This window comes from Kogia breviceps, chromosome 14, assembly GCF_026419965.1.
Source record: "Kogia breviceps isolate mKogBre1 chromosome 14, mKogBre1 haplotype 1, whole genome shotgun sequence".
Classification (NCBI taxonomy): domain Eukaryota; kingdom Metazoa; phylum Chordata; class Mammalia; order Artiodactyla; family Physeteridae; genus Kogia; species Kogia breviceps.
In genome coordinates this window covers 15707987-15730091 of record NC_081323.1, presented here as the reverse complement: position 1 = coordinate 15730091, position 22105 = coordinate 15707987, and the positions used below count along the sequence as shown (strand labels likewise).

The window sequence follows — 22105 nt, the reverse complement described above, 5'->3', positions numbered from 1 at the left end:
TGGAATAATTGGCTCCGGAGGCTGGTTTCCCTGCAAGAAGCATTTGATGGCTCTTTGTTGGATAAATGAAAAGAACACATTTGTCGGGAATGCCCTGATTTAAACTTGTGTCATTTAATAAAACAGCCTCATTTTTCTCACTGATCATTTTGTATGCTAATATCTGTGTTGAGAATCCTGTCTGTTTTGTTCATTTCTTTTACCCAAGTTCTTGGGTGCTTGAAATTATAAAATAACTTTTATATCAGGCTTTCATGGGAAAAGGGTTTCACGGCTAAGAAAATACGAGAACCTTAAGGTTGAGGTTCTAAAATTCTGCCTATCAGAAGTCTCCAAAGGGCAGGATGTCTATGGGGGTGATTCACGGGCAGGGATGGTGGGAGGAGAGTGCCCATGCCAGGAGTGAGGGGTGGGGTGGGGAGGGGAGGCTGCAGCCATTTCTCAAAGGGCGTGTTTCCATTTACAAAGGGCCTTTTTATCCGTTAGTCATCTCTTCAGCAAACACGTCCCAAGCGCCCACTCCGTGCCAGGCTACAAGGGTGCAACTTAATCCAATAATCACAAAGACCGGACTACTAACGGTGGCAAAGGATCATCAGAGCCTATGGCTGGGACCCTCGCTGGTCTCCGCCCACCTCCCAAACAACCCAGATCGACGTCCCCCCTCACCGACGCCGCTTCTCCAACCTGGTACTGATCTTTACCATCCCAACTCCATAGTGGCCCGGCCACCTCACTGAACTCCCTGCCCCTCCCAGGCCTCTAAATAAATTCTCCCCAGAGTGTTTTTATAAAATACAAGCCAGAAGATGGCCACTCCTACCCTACCCCAACTCAAAAGTTATACCCGGGCCACAGAGAGTCACATCCGAATTCCACAGTGATTGCCCCTGTTCTCCTCTCTCCCAGGAACGCTGGTCCAGCTCAGGGCCTTTGCTCTTGCCCTTCCCTCTGCCTGGATTCCCCTTCTCTCATCTCTGCAATTGGCTGCTGATTCTTGCATTTCAGATGTCACCACAAACGTCACCCACTCTCAAGAAACTGCCAACACAGGGACCTCTCTGGAGTAGGACTTCAAAACCGGGGATGGGAAGATGGCAGGGAGAAGCACTTTTGGCTGGGTGACGTTGTATACTGCTTGAATTTTGTACCATGTGCATATTCTAATAGATTATTAATTTAAACAGAAGTGTATCCTTAGAGAGGCCTCTCTGGAAAGTGACCTTTCCCTACTTCCTCTTATGGTGCTCTAATCCTCCTTTATGAAGTGTTTAATATAGTTTGTAATTGCCTTGGTTTTTGTTTGGGTTTGGTTTGATTCTCTTTGTAGTTTATTGTCTATCTTCCCTTCATGAAGACAGGGACTTTGCCTGTCTTCTCTACCACTTAGCACAGTCCTGGCACATAGTAGGTGCTCAATAAATATTTATGGAATAAGTAAAGAAAAGAAGGGAGGGAGAGAAGGAAGGATGTCTGGGATGATAATGGAGAGTTACCCAAGCAAAGCTGGGGCTGGGAGGGTTGGGCTCAGTTCCAAGCAGAGGGAACGGTTGGCTGTTTGAGGACCCGAAGAAGGCCAGTCTTATAGGACTGGAGATGCACGAGCCAAGGTGTGAGGCAAGCAAGATAATGTCCATTTTACAGATGAGGAATCTGAGGCTCAGAGAGGACAAGGGACTTGCCCAAGTCAGCCAGGAAGCCAGGGTCTCAATTTAAAATCTAGGTCCCAACTCAAGATCAAATAGAATCTCACAGTGTTTGAGCACTTAAATGTACTAACTTATGAGTTGGGTATTTTTATTATTTCCTCATTTGACTGATGAAGAAACTGAGGCACAGGGAAGTTGAGTGACTTGCCCTGGTCACACAGCCAAGAAGTAGCCGAGCCTGAAGCCTTACCCTGGCTCCCGATGGCTCCCAGTTTCCACCTCCCAATTCTCCCAAACTTCTGGCCTCCCACAAAGCCCCACCTCAGCCCCTGGGTGAGTTCAAACCCTGACCCACTCTAGAGTTTTGGGCAAAGCCAGGAAATTCCCTGACACCCTCCGGTGGCTGTGTTTCCCCCAACTCCAAACCAAAAGAGAGCAAAACTAGCCCTGCTTGCAAGTCTGCTGTGAGAAAAAAGTGATAAAAAATAATTATAGGACTCGTAAGTGATAAAAATAATTGTAGGGCTCCTGGCAAACAGCCTGAGCTGTAGAGATACTGTCTAATGATAGCAGGAATTTATGGCTCTGTGGGCCAAGCCTTTTTGAGGCTGGGGTGATAGGAATTGGGGTCATGAGTGGGGTCACGGGCAGAAAACTCCCAACAACCCCTTCCTGGGGTGAGGCTGGAACCCTTCCCCTACCAGCCTGGACAGTGATTTTCGGGGTTCTTGGACGGCCATGCCCCCCACCCCATGGGCCCCCTTAGTCATCCATCTGGCTGTGCCTTGTATCTCTTGCCACTTGCGTTTTTAAAAACCTATAAACTATTAGCACTTTATAGTGACGTGGTTCGTTCACTAATTCTCGGGGCCCTGGGGGAAGGTAGGGAGCGGATTTTGGAGGTGGAACGAGATCCAGAGGGTACAGTGACCGGCTCCTCCTGTAGCAGGGGACATTTACGGAGGCCTACTCTGTGCTACAAGGCTTGTCGGAGGAACGTGGTGACTAGATATGGTGACTTGCTCAGGGTCACAGAGTGCCCTGGAGTCGGGGGACATCAGGGCTGGGCTGCAGTCTCCCCATCACAAAAAAGACTGGGAGTGGCTTGTGCCTACAAGCATTCACAGCTAATTCTTAAAGCCATCAAAAACCCACTTTAGAACCCTAGTGTATTGTCTTGTTTCATAAAAAACAAAATCTACATAGCATAAAAGCTCAAATAATGCAGAGAAGCACAAAGAAGAAAGTTCAAAACACTGAAGTTTTACTACCCAGAGAAAAAAACCACCAGTAGAGATTTAGCAGAGCTAAGGGTTCAAGAGCACAGCCTCCGAGGCCAAAGTGTCATGGTCTGGGTGGCAGCTCTAAGCTACCCAGGCAGCCTTGAGGGTGTTAGCTCTCCCCTGCCTCAGTTTCTCCACCTACACACCTGTGTAAGGCAGCACCTGCCACACAGGGCTGTTAGGAGCTCTAAAGGAAGAAACTACTCCCAGAGCACCTAGGACAGAAGCCACACAGAATAAGTGCTGCTACCTAAGTGATTGTTGGGTGAATCCTCCGTACATAGGAGTTACACCGGCGTGTGGTTTTCAAACCGGATGTTTAAATATACTCAATAAGATATTCTAGGCATCTTTCCATGTGTTTAAGCTCATTTATGTTTTTTGTTTTTGTTTTTTTACAGTAATCAGAACTTCACTTATTTATTGGCTGCACCACGTGGCATGTGGATCTTAGTTCCTCGACCAAGGGTCAAACCCGTGCCCTCTGCAGTGGAAGCACAGAGTCCTAACCACTGGACTGCCAGGGAATTCCCTGTAAGGAAGGTTTTTGATTTAAGGGTTGAGCAGCTTACACATTCAAAAGCCCCCTCCTGACGCTAGATCTCCACTAGCGTCTGTTTGTTCTCTGCCTGTATCTGCCCCAAGAGCTTTCTGTAGATCCCCAAGGCAATCCTGTGTAGAGGTGTGGAAACTAGGGCTCACAGACAGCAAATAACTTGCCTGGAGTCACAAAGCTGGGACTTGTGCCTCTAACATCTGTGCTCCAGGGCAGAGCTCAAGACAGAAAAACAAGCATTGAGAACCGAGGAGGGTTTCGGAGTCAGGTGGACATGATGTTGAACTCTTGTTCTGCCAGTACTAGCTGTGTCACCTCAAGCCAGTCCCTTAACCTCCGCAAGCATCAGTTTTCTCATCTGTAAAATGGGGCTGCTGAGCCCATTAGACACTGTTGCCATAGAGACTGCTACAATCTGGCTAATAGCTGTTGTTTCTGGAACAGTAATGCCTGTGGGGCTCCATGCTAAGTGCCTTTCAGACATTATTTCAAGTAACTAATGAGAAGCGCAGGTAAAGTGCAGAGCAGGGAAACAGTAACGTGAGCTCCCAGAGAATGTATATTTTCTAATGGCCGGGGCTTTGGCCGTTCTGCTCATTGTGTCACTTCAAGGCCTCAAACAGTGTCCGGTGCGTGGCAGGTGCTCAAAAAAAAGAAAATGTTGAGTGAATGACTTTAATTTAGTCAATATTGATGACAAAAGGACTCCATGACTTACCAGATATGTGACTTTCAGCAAGTATCTTAATGCCTCTGGACTTCAATTTTGTCCTAGGTCTAATGGGTACCATGACACTGGCAACATTCATCAGGTGCTAACTCTGTACCGAGCCCTATTCTAAGAGACATATATGTTATATCTCCTTTAAACCTTACAATAACCTTCAAGGTACTATTATTAGCCCACATTAAAGTCAAACCAGCTGAAGCACAGGGAGATTAAGTCACTTGACTAAGGTCTCACAAGTAGGGAGAGGTAGAGCTAGGATTCAAATCCCTTAGGCACCTGATGCCAGAGTGCACTGCTTAACACTATCTAGGCTGCCTTTCTAAGAGTAACCCTCCCTTCCCCTCAACAGTACAAAGAATAAATGTATTGGGATATAGTCATGGAATGGAATACTACACAGCAATGAAAAAGAGTAAGTTACCAATAACCAAAACAATGTGGGTGAATCTCACAGCTATGTTAAAAGGAACCAGGCACAAAAGACTACTAGAGTAGCCTGATAAAATATAGGATGTTTAGTTAAATTTGAATTTCAGATAAAGAATTTTTTTAGCATAAATATGTCCCACAGGAAATTCAAATTTAACTGATGTCCTGGATTTTTATGCGTTAGACCTGGCAATGCAAAACATTGTATATGTATGATTTGATTTACATGAAGTTCAAAAACAAGCAAAATGAATAAATGGTGATAGAAGTCAGGATAGCGATTGCCTTGGGTGAGAGTGAGGGTGAATGGAAAGAGTGTTAGAAAAGTTTTATATCTTGATGTGTGTGGGGGTTACCTGTGTGTGTACGCTTTCAACAATTTATCAGGCTGTACACTTAGTGTTTGTACAGTTTATTTTTAAAAAGTTGTGAATTGTGACTCCATAAAAATATTTTTTAAATTCTAAAGAGCAATACACCCTATCTTTAAATTCTTTGGTAATAGTATCTAAATGATGGGGTGCTTGGAAGGATAAAATGAGATAAAGTTTGTGAGTCTCTTAGCACATTTTAAGAGCTCGTAGTAACTCAGTAAACAGAAGCTACTGTTAAATGTAACAGCTGCATTGTCACCCCCTTCTGTAATTTTCTCTACTGTAGATTGGTTGGAGCGCCCTCAAGTGTCTATACGTTGTCGTAGCACCTCAGTTCCTGCCAAGAACAACCTTTATCCAAGCTTGGAGTCTCAATTCCAAAGGGCAATGCTTTGCTTTTCTTTTGCTCCAGGACCACATAAGGAAGTACCAGAATCCACAGGAGACCAATGTGTCCCAAGTCCAACTCCATCTCTGCCCACAATAGCCCCCTGAACTGCATAAAAAGGAGGGCAGGAGGGAACGCACAGGCTTGTCTCTCTGACTCATTGTCAAAGTGCGATGACAGGGCTTCCCTGGTGGCGCAGTGGTTGAGAGTCCGCCTGCCGATTCAGGGGACACGGGTTCGTGCCCCGGTCCGGGAGGATCCCACGTGCCGCGGAGCGGCTGGGCCCGTGAGCCATGGCCGCTGAGCCTGTGCGTCCGGAGCCTGTGCTCCGCAACGGGAGAGGCCACGACAGTGAGAGGCCCGCGTAACGCAAAAAAAAAAAAAAAAAAAAAAAAAGTGCGATGACAAACATCATCTTGTTTTACAGGAACTCACGTGATAATATTTGAAAGTAGCATTGGACAAGCTACAGAAAATGCTTTCACATTAATAATCACAGCTAGCTAGGAGCAAGACGGAGGGGATATGGGGATATGTGTATACATGTAGCTGATTCACTTTGTTATACAGCAGAAACTAACACAACTTTTTCTTTTTTTGCTTTGGGTCTTTGTTGCTACGCATGGGCTTTCTCTAGTTACGAGCGGGGGCTACTCTGTTGCGGTGCGCGGGCTTCTCATCACGGTGACTTCTCTTGTTGTGGAGCACGGGCTCTAGGCGCGCGGGGTTCAGTAGTTGTGGCTCGTGGGCTCTAGAGCACAGGCTCAGCAGTTGTGGCACGTGGGCTTAGTCGCTCTGTGGCATGTGGGATCTTCCCAGACCAGGGCTTGAACCCGTGTCCCCTGCACTGGCAGATGGACTCTTAACCACTGTGCCACCAGGAAAGCCCAGAAATTAACACAACATTGTAAAGCAATTATACTCCAATAAAGATGTTAAAAAATAATAAAATAATAATAATAATCAGAGCTAGATTTCAGTGGGCCCTTCATGTGTGCAGGCACTGTGCTAAGACATATATGTCCATTTTTTCCCTTTAATTTTTTTTTTTTTTTTTTTTTTGCGGTACGCGGGCCTCTCACTGCTGTGGCCTCTCCCGTTGCGGAGCACAGGCTCCGGACGCGCAGGCTCAGCGGCCATGGCTCACGGGCCCAGCCGCTCCGCGGCATGTGGGATCTTCCCGGACTGGGGCACGAACCCGTGTCTCCTGCATTGGCAGGCAGACTCCCAACCAGTGTGCCACCAGGGAAGTCCTCCCTTTAATTTTTACAATGATCTGTGAGGCATATATTGTTGTATAGCCTGCTTTTTTCCTCTCAAGAGTATGCTTTGGGCATCTTTCCATGTCAATAAATATAGATGGGGCGGTAAGTACTTGATTCAAAGCCTGAGAAACTTAAACAGTCAGCAGCCACTGCCCAGGTGAAGATCAATAATAGTTAACATTTATTGAGTGCTTTATTACACACCAGGTCCTACGCTAATTGTTTAACATGAACTATCTCTCATTTGATCCTTGAGGCAATCTTGAAGTAGCTCCTATTATTATTCAGATGAGGAAGCCGAAGGTCAAAGAGGTAAGGAACTATCCAAGGTCAGACAGTGGGTGTAAATGGCTGAGCTGGGATTCAAACCCCCGTCCATCTGATTCTGGCACAGGGCTCTCAACCAGGAGGCTAATATGGGGGAGGACACAAAGGAAGGTTCCCACGTGGAGAAAGGAGCCACTGACAAATCCTGAAGGCAGGTAAGAGGGCAGTGTGGGCTGAGGCCACAGGGGATGTGGTTTCCAAAAGGCCACAGTTCTCCTTAGAGGGGACAGGAAGGCTTCCTGGAGGTGGTACCATTTGGACTGGTTCTATGTCTCCAGCCCAGAAAGGAGGCCTTTTACTGGCTTATCAGCTCAAGTGATTTCACATCATACACACATGGGTTCAAATCCTCATTGTGTCACTCTCTAGATTTTTTTTTTAAACAGCATTATTGAAGTATAATTGATATACAATAAATGACACCTATTTAAATTGTATCATTTGATGAATTTTGATATCTGTACATACCCATGAACTCATCCACCACAATCAAGATGATGAACGTTTCCATCACCCCAACATTTTCTCCTAAGGCCCCTTTATAAGCCGTCCCCTCCTCATCACATCCCCATTCACAGGAAACCATGGTCACCATAGATTACTTTCTTTCACTATAGATTACTTTAAATTTTCTGGAATTTTATAGAAATGACATCATACAATTTGTACTTGTTTGTCTGGCTTTTTTCATTCTATTTTGAGATTCATCCATATTGCTCACATAGCAATAGTTTATTCTTTTTTATTGCTCAATTATATATATATACATATATATTCTGTGAGATATGTATATATGTATATATATATAGTAATACATATATCACAGCTTGTTTATCTCACTCCCCTGTGGATGGACATTTTTTCCCCAGTGTTTTGGGCTATTATAAAAGAAGCTGCTAAGAACATTCAGGTACATGTCTCTGAGTACACAAATATTTTCATTTTTCTTGGGTAAATACCTAGGAGTATGATTGCTGGGTCATATAAGTGTATGTGTAACTTTTAAAGAAACTGCTGCAAACTATTTTCCAAAGTAGTGCAAGATAGTACAACGAAGTAGTTGTACTATCTTGCATTTCCACCAGCAGTGTATGAGAGTTCTAGTTGTTACAGTGAGTCTTTTCAATTTTAGCCATTCTAGATGCACTAGTTTTTTAAAAAAACATCTGTGGACCCCATACACAGTTTCTTAGACTTCCTGAGCCTCTGTTTTCTCATGTATAAAATGGAGATCATCATGTCAGCTTTGAAAGGTAGTGAAGATACAGTGAACTAGGACATATGGAGACGAGGACACAGTAAGTGCTTCATTAAAGGTGGTTATTTTATTACAACTGAATCCCAGCCATCCCATGGTCTGGCGACTTATCCCAGGACACAGCATCCTCAACTAGATGGTAGAGGCTGCCTCCTTTGCATGGGGTCAGTGCTGCTAGCCTGGAGGAATAATAATAGCGACATTGATGGTGCCAGGCACTCTGCTTGGTGCTTGTGTATGTTTGATGCTTATAAAGCTGTGTAAGGTGGTGGTTGTTTTTTTCCATTTTACAGATGAGGAAAACTAAGGTGTAGTAACCAGACATTGGCCAAGGTCACATGGCAGTTAAGTGATTGTGCTGGGTTTTGAACCTAGGTCAGTCCAATCTGGGGTCCAGAAATCTTGCTAATGGAGGACCTGGCTCAGAATTAGTAAAATGGCCCTATCCCAAAAGCATGCCCTGGACTTCCCTGGTGGTCCAGGGGTTAAGACTCCATGCTTCCACTTCCACGGGCACGGGTTGATCCCTGGTTGGGGAACTAAGATCCTGCATGCCGCAGGGAGGCAAAAAAAAAACCCATATCCTGAGGCTCCGGCTGTCTTCAGGCAGGTTCCCTGGAAGTGGAGCCTGAGGCAGGGTTGGGTACTTGTGGTTTATTAAAGAAGGAACCTGTAGGGAGGGAGGGAAGCGGATAGGGAGGGAACAGAAGCAAGGATGTGGCCTCAGGTGAAGTCTTGCGAGGGGGCTGGTCTTTTGTTCCTGTCCCTTGGTACCCGCTGGTCATTGGCTGTGGGTTACTCTGCGGGTGAGGTGACCCCTGACACAGTTCTCAGGAGAAGGAGAAACAGTAGGCCATTAGAAGCCAACAACTGAAGCATCTGGCGGGGATGGGCGTGCTGGCCCCATAAAGGACCCAAGAGGTTCCCAGAAGCACTCACACTTCTTGCCTGCTTAATGAACCAAGCTCTAGGGCATTCTGTAACGTTCACTTCTCAGGCTTGTTTTGGATAATTCTCCATCTTACTGCGACCAGTATGTTGAACAAACCTTACCTGTGGCATGATCAAAACACACGTTTATTTTTGCCCTCCGATGGCCCTTTTAAAATGCATTCAGTGGAGAGACTTTTCGCCACCACTAGGTGAAAACCCATCCCCATCACTTTTCTGCCCACTCTCTAGAAACAGACAGTGCTATGGTCACTTTAGGTCACACACACAATATCAATTTAGCAATCAGAATGTCCAGTCAAGCTACTAATCAAAAGTCCCAGCCTGATTTGGGTTTAGACCTTCTCCCCTGGCCACGCCTGGTACTGCTTCAGGCTGGCAGCCCCACTGCTGCCCTGGAGAAGGTAGCGGGGGTAGCGCCTCTCCTTCTCCTCCCCTCTCCCACACATGGGGCCAAGGGGGCTGGGTAGAGACGGGGGAAGGAGAGGAGGGTCTCACTTGACCTGCCGCCGTCCTGGCTGGCTCTGAGCTCTCTGTGCCCAGCAGACATTTAAAGCTGCCCCTTTCTGTCATGGGACGCTGTTGCAGGCTCATGGAAATGGCCATCGTGCTAGCCCTTTTCACCCTTGACCTTGATGGATGCAAGGGGGTCTCTTCCTGGGAGTCCCTAGCAACTCCTTCCTCAGCCCGTAGGCATCTAACATTGAATTCTAGCTTCTTGCTGAAGGTCCTATGGGACAGGGCCCAAGATGGCCCCTTATATGTGCTCTCTGCCTATGCTGGTCCATGGGAAATACTCAAGCGGGCTTTGCCCTGAAGCACCTGGCTGTGTGGCCTGACCTCAGGACACCCACACTCTCTGGCTTCTTCACCAGTGCAGCTGGGCAGCCCATTTCTCCCAGCCTCTAGATGTCGCTGCTCACATCGGACCACAAGGCCCCCACAGGGGTCACACGTTAGCCTCTCCAAATAGTCACGTCCTCCAGAAGAGTACCCATTACCCCATTCTACCCTTCCCCAAAGATGGCCACCAAAGGAGTCTATGCTCCTCTTGCCATCACAGGAAAACGTGGGTGAAAGTGGAAGTAATCATACATATAGGGGTTTTGAGTGACCATGGCCAGATTTTATCAGTTGTGAACTTAGGACTGTGCTCTTGAAAAGTGATCACTAGCTGTCATGGCAGAATCTTCTAGAAACATTGTACAAGTCACATCCACCTCCCTGAGCCTCAGCTTTCTCATATCTTCGTGGACGTGACAATACCTACCTAACTGGCTTGTTGCGAAGGCTGAGTGATGTCGTGAATCTCCAAAGCGCTGCCAGATCTGACTCTGGGTCCACAATCACAGACCAGCAACTCCATCTTCGAGTGACCGTTTCTATGTGATTTTGCCTCCCTGGGTCTCAGTTTTCTCACCTGTCAAGTGTTACTTGTGAGAGCCCCTATCCAATAGAGTCTTTGCGAGGTTAGTTGGGTGAATACTTATGAAGCGCTTAGCACAGTGCCTGGTATGTGGTAAGAACTCAGTCCATCCGGGTGTAAATAATACAGTGAGGCTGAGCCGGGCAGGCTCTTCGGGTGGTACTGGTGGGGCAGGGGGTGTGATGTCTCCACCCCTCCTGGTCCCCTCACCATTCCAGGCCCTGTTTGGGAAGTGCTTCAGCCCGGTTGCCTATGTCTCCAAGCAGTCATGCTGACTCAGGTTAGAAAATCAATGTGTGACCAGAAAAACACAGCTGGGCTCTCACCTCTTCTGGGAAATCCACACAGCCAGCCCACGGCACGTCTTTATTTCAAGTCAGAGAGGTGACCAGCTCTATTCTGGGTCCTGATTCCGAGGCTCTTATGAGCAAGAAGCTTGGCACACAGAAAAACAGAAGTCTCTGGCTCACGGGGCCCACAGATCATGAGGTTCGCATGACTCCCTAATGGGGTCAGGCATATCTGGCACCTGCCAAGCCCTTGACTTCTCCCAGCCCTGGTCTGGATAATTCTCAAGCCACGTCAGGCTCTGGATGGCTGGTTGGGCAACCCATGACCTCAGACTGGGTCAGACCCATCAGGTGAGCATCCGGTTAAGAGTAGGGAACATTTCGTCCTTCAGATTCACAGGGCCAAAGAGTATGAACCCTCCCCATCCACGATTCAAACCCGTGACACGGCCATTTACTTTGGGCAAGTTCCTTCACGCCTCTGAGTTCTCATCTGTCAAATGCGGGCTAACGAGCATCTGCACCTTCTAGGACTGTTGTGAGATTCAGGTAATGAGTGTCAAGGGATGGCACAGACATTGGCAGGCACTCAATAAGGGGGGTGGAGGGTTATTATCACAAACAGGGGCACTGGGCACCAATAAAAAACAGTAAGAGCCACTGGGGAGCCAGACTGCCTGGGTTCAAAACCAGGCTACTCTCACCTTCTGTGTGGCCATGGAAAACCTTTCTGAGTCTCAGTTTTCATCTCTGTAAAATGGGAATAATAATAATAGGGTTATGAGGAGTCAGTTAGATTAGATATACTGGGAACAGTGCCTGGCACATAATAATCACTTAATAAGCATTAACTACTTTTGATTAGTCACACAAGTTAGTCATGGCACTGAAATCACACCAGTAAGGGTGTTTGACAGGATTAACAGGGACCGGAACTCATATTTAGTGAGTACCTACTATGTAGCTGGTACTCCCAGAAGCCATATATTCATAGATGTGTATATGTACACACATCCACAAACACACAGTGAGGTAAGTGCTTATGTTTCCATTTTTTAAAACCTTTATGTTGTAAAACGAACTACAGGTGCAGAAAATCATACAAATTAAAATTGTAGCGTACTGAGTTATCTCAAGGGAAACACCCTTGTACGTACCACCCGGTCACAACATAGAACTTTGCAGCCACCCCAGAGGCGCTTCTGTGTACCCCATCCCAGTCACAGCCCCTCCCCGCAAAAGTAACCACTTACCTGACTTTTAGTAATTTTATCCTTGCATTTTTAAAAATTTTTATTTATTTAATTTATTTAGTTTTGGCTGCGTTGGGTCTTCATCGCTTTCGCTAGTTGCTACGAGCGGGGGCTACTCTTCGTTGTAGTGCGCAGGCTTCTCATTGCGGTGGCTTCTCGTGTTGCGGAGCATGGGCTCTAGGCGCGTGGGCTTCAGTAGTTGTGGCTCCCAGGCTTCAGTAGTTGTGGCTCGCGGGCTGTAGAGCACAGGCTCAGTAGTTGTGGCGCATGGGCCACAACTGGTCCGGGATCTTCCCGGACCAGGGCTCGAATCCGTGTCTCCTGCAGTGGCAGGCAGATTCCTAACCACTGCGCCACCAAGGAAGTCCCTACCCTTGCATTTCTAAATGGTTTAATCATCCAATTGTGCATCCCTAGACATTAAAGTTTAGTTTTGCCCATTTTTAAAAATTTTGATATGTTTTTAGGCCTCTGTTAATCCAAAGTTTCCCTCTATATTTCTTTCTTTCCCTTGCAGTTTATCTGTTGAAGAACTGAGGCTGATTGACCTGGAGAATTTCCCAAAGTCTGGATTTTGTCAATTGCATCCTCATACTACAGCTCAGCATGACCCTTTGACCTCTTCATTTCCTGCAAATTAGCAGCTGGATCAGACCTAGGTTCCATCCCGTTGGCATGATTTTACCGAGTTCTGTGTTCTTTTCTCGAGAAGCACATAGATGGCTGGAGTTTCACTCTTTTCTTGATGTTAGCTGCTATGTGTACAATGGCTAAGATATATTAATACATTGCAGGTTGCAAAATGACAATATTGCATCATTTTTCCCCTGTATTAGTGGTAATAAATTCATAAGAAGATGCTTTTCTTAATCTATGACTTGTTTACCCAGTGGTAGAGTTCGCATAGGAAAAGCAATGCCATCCTCAGAAGGTAAGCAATTAGTGTTTTTGCCAAATATTATTATGAACTCAGGGACTGAAACATACTTGATGAGTTTCAATCGATTGCAGTTGTCTAAGTTGCAGCTGAAATTGTCCCATCTTCAGGTTGGTTTCTGAGTCCTTTGGATGTGACCCTAGGGCCTTTGATAGCTTCCTTGTTGTCTGATATGACAAGATCTTCCAGGCTTATCTTGTATATTTCCTGCTGCTGATCTGGAATCAGCAGTTTCTCTAGGATGTCCTTTTATTCTTTTAAATAGAAAATGGCATTTCAAGACTAGAATCTGAGTGGTAGGTACTACTAGAATAGTCGTTGTTTCTATGCCTTTCTAGTGGATAGAACTAGGTATTTTATATCTATAAATATTTATAGATAATACATATGTATATGTATACAAATATACATATATTATATATGTATACACATATAAAATATGTATATATGTATATATTTATACACACATATGTATATTTTATGTATGTATATATATTTATATGTATGTGTATATACATACATAGTATGCATTTCTTTTTTTTAAAAAAGGCACCTCTTGAACTCATACTGATTTTTTCAATGCAAATACAGCATTACAGGTCTTTTAATTAACCTCTTCTATATTACATCTGTATGTCCTTTCCCTCCACACTTAGAATATTTGATTTTCAGGGACACAGGAGATGATAAAATTGAAAGATTCTATAATTACTGATTTGCTTTAGCCCACTTTACACATACAACAGTCTTAGAATAACTATAGTAAAACTACCACTGTCAATTAGAATATTGAAAATGGATACAAACAATTTTGATACACCATCCCCATTCTCTACCACTCTGAGGGACTGTACTACAGCTACATTGTTAGAGCATATAGGCATTACATGCTTTATTGTCTCTCTTTTTACCATCATTTAGCTTTAGTTCTACCAGTAGATATATATTGAATGCTTAACCATTCCTGAAGCTCACTCCCTAGTAGACTCTTCAGAAAGGGCTCATGGAGAAAGTACTCCCTCAGTGCTTTCAGGTTGATAATAGTTCTTTACAGAAAGTCAGTTTTGCTGGATATAAAATCTTTGACTCATACTTTCTTTCTTTGAGTATTTTAAATATATTACACCATTTGTTTCTGGCAGAAAGCACTGCTGATGAAGAGTCTGATTATAACCTCATAATAAAATCTTTTTGTCTAGATGCCCAAGATGCCTAAAGAATTTTTGTTGGTTACATGGCAGTGACTGCAGCAAGGCGAGAGCCTTGGAGATGCCGCTGCTGCCAGCACAGCCGGAGACCTGAGCCGACGCTGGGGGCTGTCCGTGGGCTCCGCACTCCCTAGATGAGTCGGAGACGTCCCGTTGTATCAGAGTAAGATGGACTGTAGCTCTGATTGTGATTGTGGTGAGCTGGAGCCACCTGATCACTAACAAAAGACATCTGTTAACCAACAGCCACCAGGGCTTCCTGTTGAAATATACAGCAACAAAGGAAGAAAAGAAGCAAAACGGAAACAGTGCCTACCAGCACCTTAGAATTATGCTGCTCAGGACCAGTCCAACACCGAATGTATCTGCACTGTGAGGAGAATGTTCATTGAAGCCTGTTGTGTGCATATTTATTCACATTTTTGTTAAATGTTAAATCCTTCAGCACAGTAAATCTGAGTGCATAGTATGTCATTTCATTCCACTTGAGTTTCTTGAGTGTTTTCTTTAAATGCCTGCAAAGTTGCTGCCCCTTTCTTGAACTATGAGTACTGCAATCTTTTTCATTCTCAATATGAGTAGAGCTCTTTGAGCTTTAAATCTAAGGGGAACTCAACGGGCCTGGTTGGCATATGCAATGAAACCATCTTTCTGTGGAAGCAAAATTAATTTTTTTCTACCTTTTTGAAAGATCTTTCCTTTTGATGCCAGTTTTCTTCCTTATTTACACAAGTTCAACAATTCAGAAGGAAAAGGCAATAGTAAGGCTTTCAAAATGGCAGAGAAATTTGAAAGTTTCATGAACATTCATGGTTTTGATCTGGGCTCTAGGTATATGGACTTAAAACCATTGGGTTGTGGAGGCAATGGCTTGGTTTTTTCTGCTGTAGACAATGACTGTGACAAAAGAGTGGCCATCAAGATAATTGTCCTTACTGATCCCCAGAGTGTCAAACATGCTCTATGTGAAATCAAAATTATTAGAAGACTTGACCATGATGACATTGTGAAGGTGTTTGAAATTCTTGGGCGTAGCGGAAGCCAGTTAACAGATGATGTGGGGTCTTAAAGAACTGAACAGTGTTTACATTGTTCAGGAGTACATGGAGACAGCCTTGGCTAATGTGCTGGAGCAGGGCCCGTTACTGGAAGAGCATGCCAGCCTTTTCATGTATCAGCTGCTACGTGGGCTCAAATATATTCACTCAGCAAACGTACTGCACAGAGATCTCAAACCAGGTAATCTTTTCATTAATACTGAAGACTTGGTGCTGAAGATAGGCGACTTTGGTCTTGCACGGATCATGGATCCCCATTATTTCCATAAGGGTCATCTTTCTGAAGGATTGGTTACTAAATGGTACAGATCTCCACGTCTTTTACTTTCTCCTAATAATTATACTAAAGCCATTGGCATGTGGGCTGCAGGCCGCATCTTTGCTGAAATGCTGACTGGTAAAACTCTCTTTGTAGGTGCCCATGAACTTGAACAGATGCAGCTGACTTTAGAATCTCTTCCGGTCGTACATGAGGAAGATTGTCAGGAGCTGCTCAGTGCAATTCCAGCTTACATTAGAAATGACATGACTGAGCCACACAAACCTTTAACTCAGCTGCTTCCGGGAATTAGTCGAGAAGCACTGCATTTCCTGGGACAAATTTTGACATTTAGCCCCATGGATCAGTTGACAGCAGAAGAAGCGCTTTCCCATCCTTACATGAGCATTTATTCTTTTCCAATGGATGAGCCAATTTCAAGTCATCCTTTATAAACGTAGTCACGTCTATAACTGGGAAAGGTACCATGAGCGTCAACTTTCAGACCATGATTGGCCTATACATAACAACTTTGGTATTGATGAAGTTCAGTTTGACCCAAGAGCTCTGTGCCATGTCACCGATGAAGAAGAAGTACAAGTCGATCCCTGAAAATATTTGGATGGAGATTGTGAAAAGTGTTTGGAGGATCCTGCTTTTGACACCAGTTACTCTGCTGAGCCTTGTTGGCAATACCCAGATCATCATGAAAACAAATATTGTGATCTGGAATGTAGCCATACTTGTAACTACAAAACGAGGTCATCATCATATTTAGATAACTTAGTTTGGAGAGAGAGTGAAGTTAATCATTACTATGAACCCAAGCTTATTATAGATCTTTCCAATTGGAAAGAACAAAGCAAAGAAAAATCTGATAAGAAAGGCAAGTCAAAATGTGAAAGGAAGGGACTGGTTAAAGCCCAGATAGCTCTAGAGGAAGCGTCACAGCAACTGGCTGAAAAAGAAAGGGAAAAGAATCAGGGATTTGACTTTGATTCCTTTATTGCAGGAACTATTCAACTTAGTTCACAACATGAGCCTACTGATGTTGTTGACAAATTAAATGACTTGAATAGCTCAGTGTCCCAACTAGAATTGAATTGATATCAAAGTCAGTAAGCTGAGAAAAGCAGGAGAAAGTAATGGCCAATTTAGCTCAGTTAGAAGGCTTGTACCAGTCTTCTTGGGAGAGCCAGTTTGTGGGAGGTGGGGAGGACTGTTTTCTCATAGATCAGTTTTGTTGTGAGGTAAGGAAGGATGAGCAAATTGAAAAGGAAAACACTTACACCAGTTACCTGGACAAGTTCTTTAGCCGGAAAGGGGATACTGAAATGCTAGAAACTGAGCCGGTAGAGGATGGGAAGCTTGGGGAGAGAGGGGATGAGGAAGGATTTCTGAACAACAGCGGGGAGTTCCTCTTTAACAAGCAGCTTGAATCCATAGGCATCCCACAGTTCACAGTCCAGCTGGGTCACCACTTAAGTCAATACAGGCCACATTAACACCTTCTGCTATGAAATCTTCTCCTCAGATTCCTCATAAAACATACAGCAGCATTCTGAAACATCTGAACTAAAACACTCAGCAGACATTTCTTTTTGTATTCTTCATGAAATGTGTTTTGTCTTCTTTATTACTAGTGTTTAAGTCATTTTTTTACTTGAATCAGATGGTGTCATTTAGAAAGGATTTTTTCTTGGTTTTTAGAATCCAGACTTTTTTCCTACATGTGAGATGGTTTTCATTTCAACTGGCATGTCGTTTGCACACAAAAATAAAGAATAGAGCTAAATAATGCAATGCAGGAGGAGACAAAAGAAATGCACTAAGACAAGTAAAAAACATTCTCTCATAGAACAATGATCTGTTTTACAGGAGACAAAAATCTTGCCTTGAATTTACACAGTGAGACTGTACATAATTGCATGAAAATATCTATTTTTTTCCTAAAACATTTTTCATTCATGAGTATTTTCAAGTTTTTCATACTGTACACATTTCTTAAAAACAAATGATACCAGCAGCAACTGGAAATGAATGCCAAATTTGGTACACATGTGTTATCTACCTCAAGGTAACAAAAGTATGTGGCAAAACATATACCACTCATAGTGCTTCACAATATGCACTTCTATTTAGCCAACATTTATTGTAGTAAACTTTTCTTAATAAAATTCACTCACCATTTATAAATGTTCTGGTATGCATTCTTTATAGTGAAGTGTTACTACATCACATCTTATTTTTTTTAGCAAATCAGTATATTTTCTGTATTTAATTATAAAAAGTAAACTTAGTTTTTGAAATTTATTTGCAAATACACTTTTTCCATTTGGCACTATAGTTTGTTGCCTACTTAGCTGGATATATAATGTCAGCTTATCCTAAGGCTGTCCATGTACTTTATTTAAGTATTCATTTTAACTAAAGCGCTCACCGCATATAGGAATTTGTACTTTGGAGGTGCTTGATCTATCTACAAAGAAAAATTAGGAATTACTTTATTATAAAAGGCTCCTAAAAGTCTTAATTGTGTTTATTTAAAAAAAAAACTGTAATGGTAGTTAGACCTGTGTGCATGGAAGTAATTAAGGTACATCATTATTGTAGTTTAAAAGTTGTACACGAGGGGCTTCCCTGGTGGCGCAGTGGTTAAGAATCCGCCTGCCAATGCAGGGGACGTGGGTTCAAGCCCTGGTCCAGGAAGATCCCACATGCCGCAGAGCAGCTAAGCCCATGTGTTACAACTACTGAGCCTGTGCTCTACAGCCTGCGAGCCACAACTACTGAGCTCATGTGCTGCAACTACTGAAGCCTGCATGCCTAGAGCCCGTGCTCCACAACAAGAGAAGCCACCGCAGTGAGAAGCCCAAGCACCGCAAAGAAGAGTAGCCCCCGCTCGCCGCAACTAGAGAAAGCCCGTGTTCAGCAACAAAGATCCAACGCAGCCAAAAATAAATAAAAATAAACAAATTTATGAAAAAAAGTAGGCATGCATTAAATACTAATATGGAATGATCACTATGATGTATTGAAAAAAAGAAAAGTTGTACATAAGACATTCTGTTTTAATTGTATATTTTTCCTGAATGATCTATTCCCCATCCCAAGGCAAGCATGAATAAAATTAGGTTAAAAGTAAAAAAAAAATTTTTTTTTTTCTTTTCTCTTTAAAAACTAGTCATTTGGGCTTCCCTGGTGGCACAGTGGTTGAGAGTCCTGCCAATGCAGGGGGCACAGGTTCGTGCCCTGGTTGGGGAGGATCCCACGTGCCGCAGAGCGGCTGGGCCCGTGGGCCATGGCCACTGGGCCTGCACGTCCGGGGCCTGTGCTCCGTAGTGGGAGGGGCCGCAGCGGTGAGAGGCCCGCGTGCCGCAAAAAAAAAAAAAAAAAAAGAACTAGTCATTTTTTAAAATTTAATTAATTAATTAATTAATGGCTGCATTGGGTCTTTGTTGCTGTGCGCGGGCTTTCTCTAGTTGCATTGAGCAGGGGCTACTCTTCGTTGCGGTGCACAGGCTTCTCATTGCGGTGGCTTCTCTTGTTGCAGAGCACAGGCTCTAGGCGTGTGGGTTTCAGTAGTTGTGGCGCATGGGCTTAGTTGCTCCGTGGCACGTGGGGTCTTCCTGCACCAGGGCTCGAACCCATGTCCCCTGCACTGGCAGGTGGATTCTTAACCATTGCGCCACCAGGAAAGTCCCTAAACTATATCTTTTTTTTTTTTTTTTTTTTTTTTGCGGTACGCGGGCCTCTCACTGTTGTGGCCTCTCCCGTTGCGGGGCACAGGCTCCGGACGCGCGGGCGCAGCGGCCATGGCTCACGGGCCCAGACGCTCCGCGGCATGTGGGATCCTCCCGGACCGGGGCACGAACCCGTGTCCCCTGCGTCGGCAGGCGGACTCTCAACCACTGCGCCACCAGGGGAGCCCCCTAAACTATATCTTGATATTGGTCATTCTGGGTCGTTGATGTATTCCCTTGCTTTGATTTTTTTTTTTTCCTTCAGTGACTCCTGTTATTCATATGCTGGATTTTCATTGCCCATCTTTAATATATGTCACTTCCTCTCAAATTATTTTGCTTTTAATTTTCATTTTTACAAATTGCCCCCCTTTTCCTATTTATCACAAAACACTATTTGCTGATTTTATTTTTTTCCCTTATATTCCATTTAGTTCAGTTTTCATTTTTTAAAATAGTTTTCCTTTTATCTTTAGTTCTTGCACAAGATATCACCACTTTTCTGAATTTTTATAATTCTGATTTATGTTGTTCTTTTTTGTCAAATCATTTTGTGAATATCTTTTAGCCTGTTTTAATCTTTTTTAAAAAAATGTCTTTTTGGAATGCTTTCACTGTTTGTAGGGATGTTATTTTCCTCTTTATTCTCTCTCCCACTGTCTCTCTCTTTCATAGTAAATTTTGTATTCCCAGGATTTGACTTTGATACTTTTCTATTGCTTGTTTTTTTTTGTGTGTGTGTGTGTTTTGTTTTTTGTGGTACGTGGGCCTCTCGCTGTTGTGGCCTCTCCCGTTGCGGAGCACAGGCTCAGAGGCCATGGCTCACAGGCCTAGCCACTCCGTGGCATGTGGGATCTTCCCGGACTGGGACACGAACCCGTGTCCCCTGCATCGGCAGGCAGATTCTCAACCACTGTGCCACCAGGGAAGCCCCATTGCTTGTTTTAATGTGAGATTGATTTTTCTGAACACTGGGAAGGAGGCTTGGTTAAGATAGATTTTCTATCTTCACAAAGCTCTCCTTTCTGTTGTTTCTTCTGTTTCTGCATGTTGTTTCTGTTCCTTTCTGTTGCTAAAAACAAAAACAAACTATGGCCTGTTCTCTGAGGTTTTTCTGGCTCTGTACCCCATCCCCATCTTCTTTTTAAATTTTATTTTATACTGGGATATAGTTGATTAACAATGTTGTGTTAGTTCCAGGTGTACAGAACAGTGATTCAGTTATATATTCATATACATGTACCTGTTCTTTTAAAAATTCTTTTCCCATTTAGGTTGTTACATAATATTGAGCAGAGTTCCCTGTGTTGTACAGTAGGTCCTTGTTGGTTATCTATTTTAAAGATAGCAGTGTGTACATGTCAATCCCGAACTCCCTAACTATCCCTCCCCTCCACCCTTCCCCCTACCCCCACTTTCATCTAGCCCTTCTCTTTCTTTCATGTCTGCTTTCCTTATTCTGCTAAGGACTTTTTGGTTTGGTTTTTTTTTTTTTTTTTTTTTTTTTTGCAGTACGTGGGCCTCTCACGGCTGTGGCCTCTCCCAGTGCGGAGCACAGGTTCCGGACGCGCAGGCTCAGCGGCCATGGCTCACGGGCCCAGCCGCTCTGCGACATGTGGGATCTTCCCGGACCAGGGCACGAACCCGTGTCCCCTGCATCAGCAGGCGGATTCTCAACCACTGCGCCACCAGGGAAGCCCTCTGCTAAGTTTTGATTCCCTTCCCTATAGTTTTTCCTCAGCACAGGACCTGCCCTGGAAGACTTGGTGGCTATTTCAAGAATTCAAAGGAGTTAAACTCCATTAGCCCTTAGGCCTTATGGCAAGGCCCTTGCCCTCACCCACGACAGGAGCTGTCAATCCTTTCCAGTGTCAGCTGCCGTTCTCAGATTGCCCCGCCATGCTTTCCCATGAATATATGTTGCAATTTGGGGTTTCTCCAGTTCTTAGGTCTGTCAGACACCTTGTTGCTTGCTGTTCATTTCTCCTTCACAGTGGCCCCAGTGGCACATGGGCCGCATAGCTGTTGCTGATTTGTCCTCACTCACTTATGTTTTGGAGCTCATGAAGATACCTGGTCACCTCGTTTTGTTGTAAGTGTGTGTATGGAATTTTCTGTTCTATTGCTAATCTTCTGTTTCTATGTGGGGATTTGGGAGGAATCAAATCTATGCTGTTCATCTTACCAGAATTCCCAACTGCTGTCATTTTTACAGATGAGGAAACTGGGCCCCAGGGTGATTTGCCCAACAGCACACAGCTAGTGGCAGAGGATAAATGTGTGTGGGTCTGCTGTCCTGCACGGTACAGAGAAGATGCTTAACGTACACTACTCTTCCCTGTCTCCCTCCCTTCCTCCCTGTTTCCATCTGTCAGTGTCCCTTCAGAATACCGTTACTGACAATTTAATGAGATTATCCAGGTAAAGAGCTCATCACACTGCCAATGAAAATGTGTTCAACAAATCGTAGCTGTTAGTACAGAATTTATGGTTGAAGGAACCAAGGGTTAGAGAGGTAACTAACCGCTCCAAGGTTACACAGCTGGTGAGTGACACAGAGAGGATTTAGACTCAAGTCTGCCTGACCAAAAGCCAGCTTGCTTCCTCCTATACCAGTGGTTCATAACTGGGGGCCATTTTGTCCCCCAGGGCATATTTTTCAATGTCTAGAGACATTTTTGCTTTTCACCACTGTGAGTGTGGGGTGCTGTCATTTAGTGA

At 44.2% G+C, this 22105-nt stretch overlaps 1 long non-coding RNA gene and 1 pseudogene across 1 annotated transcript; both read left to right on the top strand.

The window, feature by feature from the left end:
- Nucleotides 1–11412: 11412 nt before the first annotated feature.
- Nucleotides 11413–14698, top strand: LOC136792478 (uncharacterized). Its single transcript, XR_010836309.1, has 3 exons — nt 11413–11475; nt 12697–13110; nt 14316–14698. It is a non-coding gene; the product is annotated as an uncharacterized lncRNA (long non-coding RNA).
- Nucleotides 14699–15080: 382 nt separating this feature from the next.
- LOC131741151 (mitogen-activated protein kinase 6 pseudogene) lies at nt 15081–17226 on the top strand (annotated as a pseudogene).
- The last annotated feature ends 4879 nt before the right edge of the window (nt 17227–22105 follow it).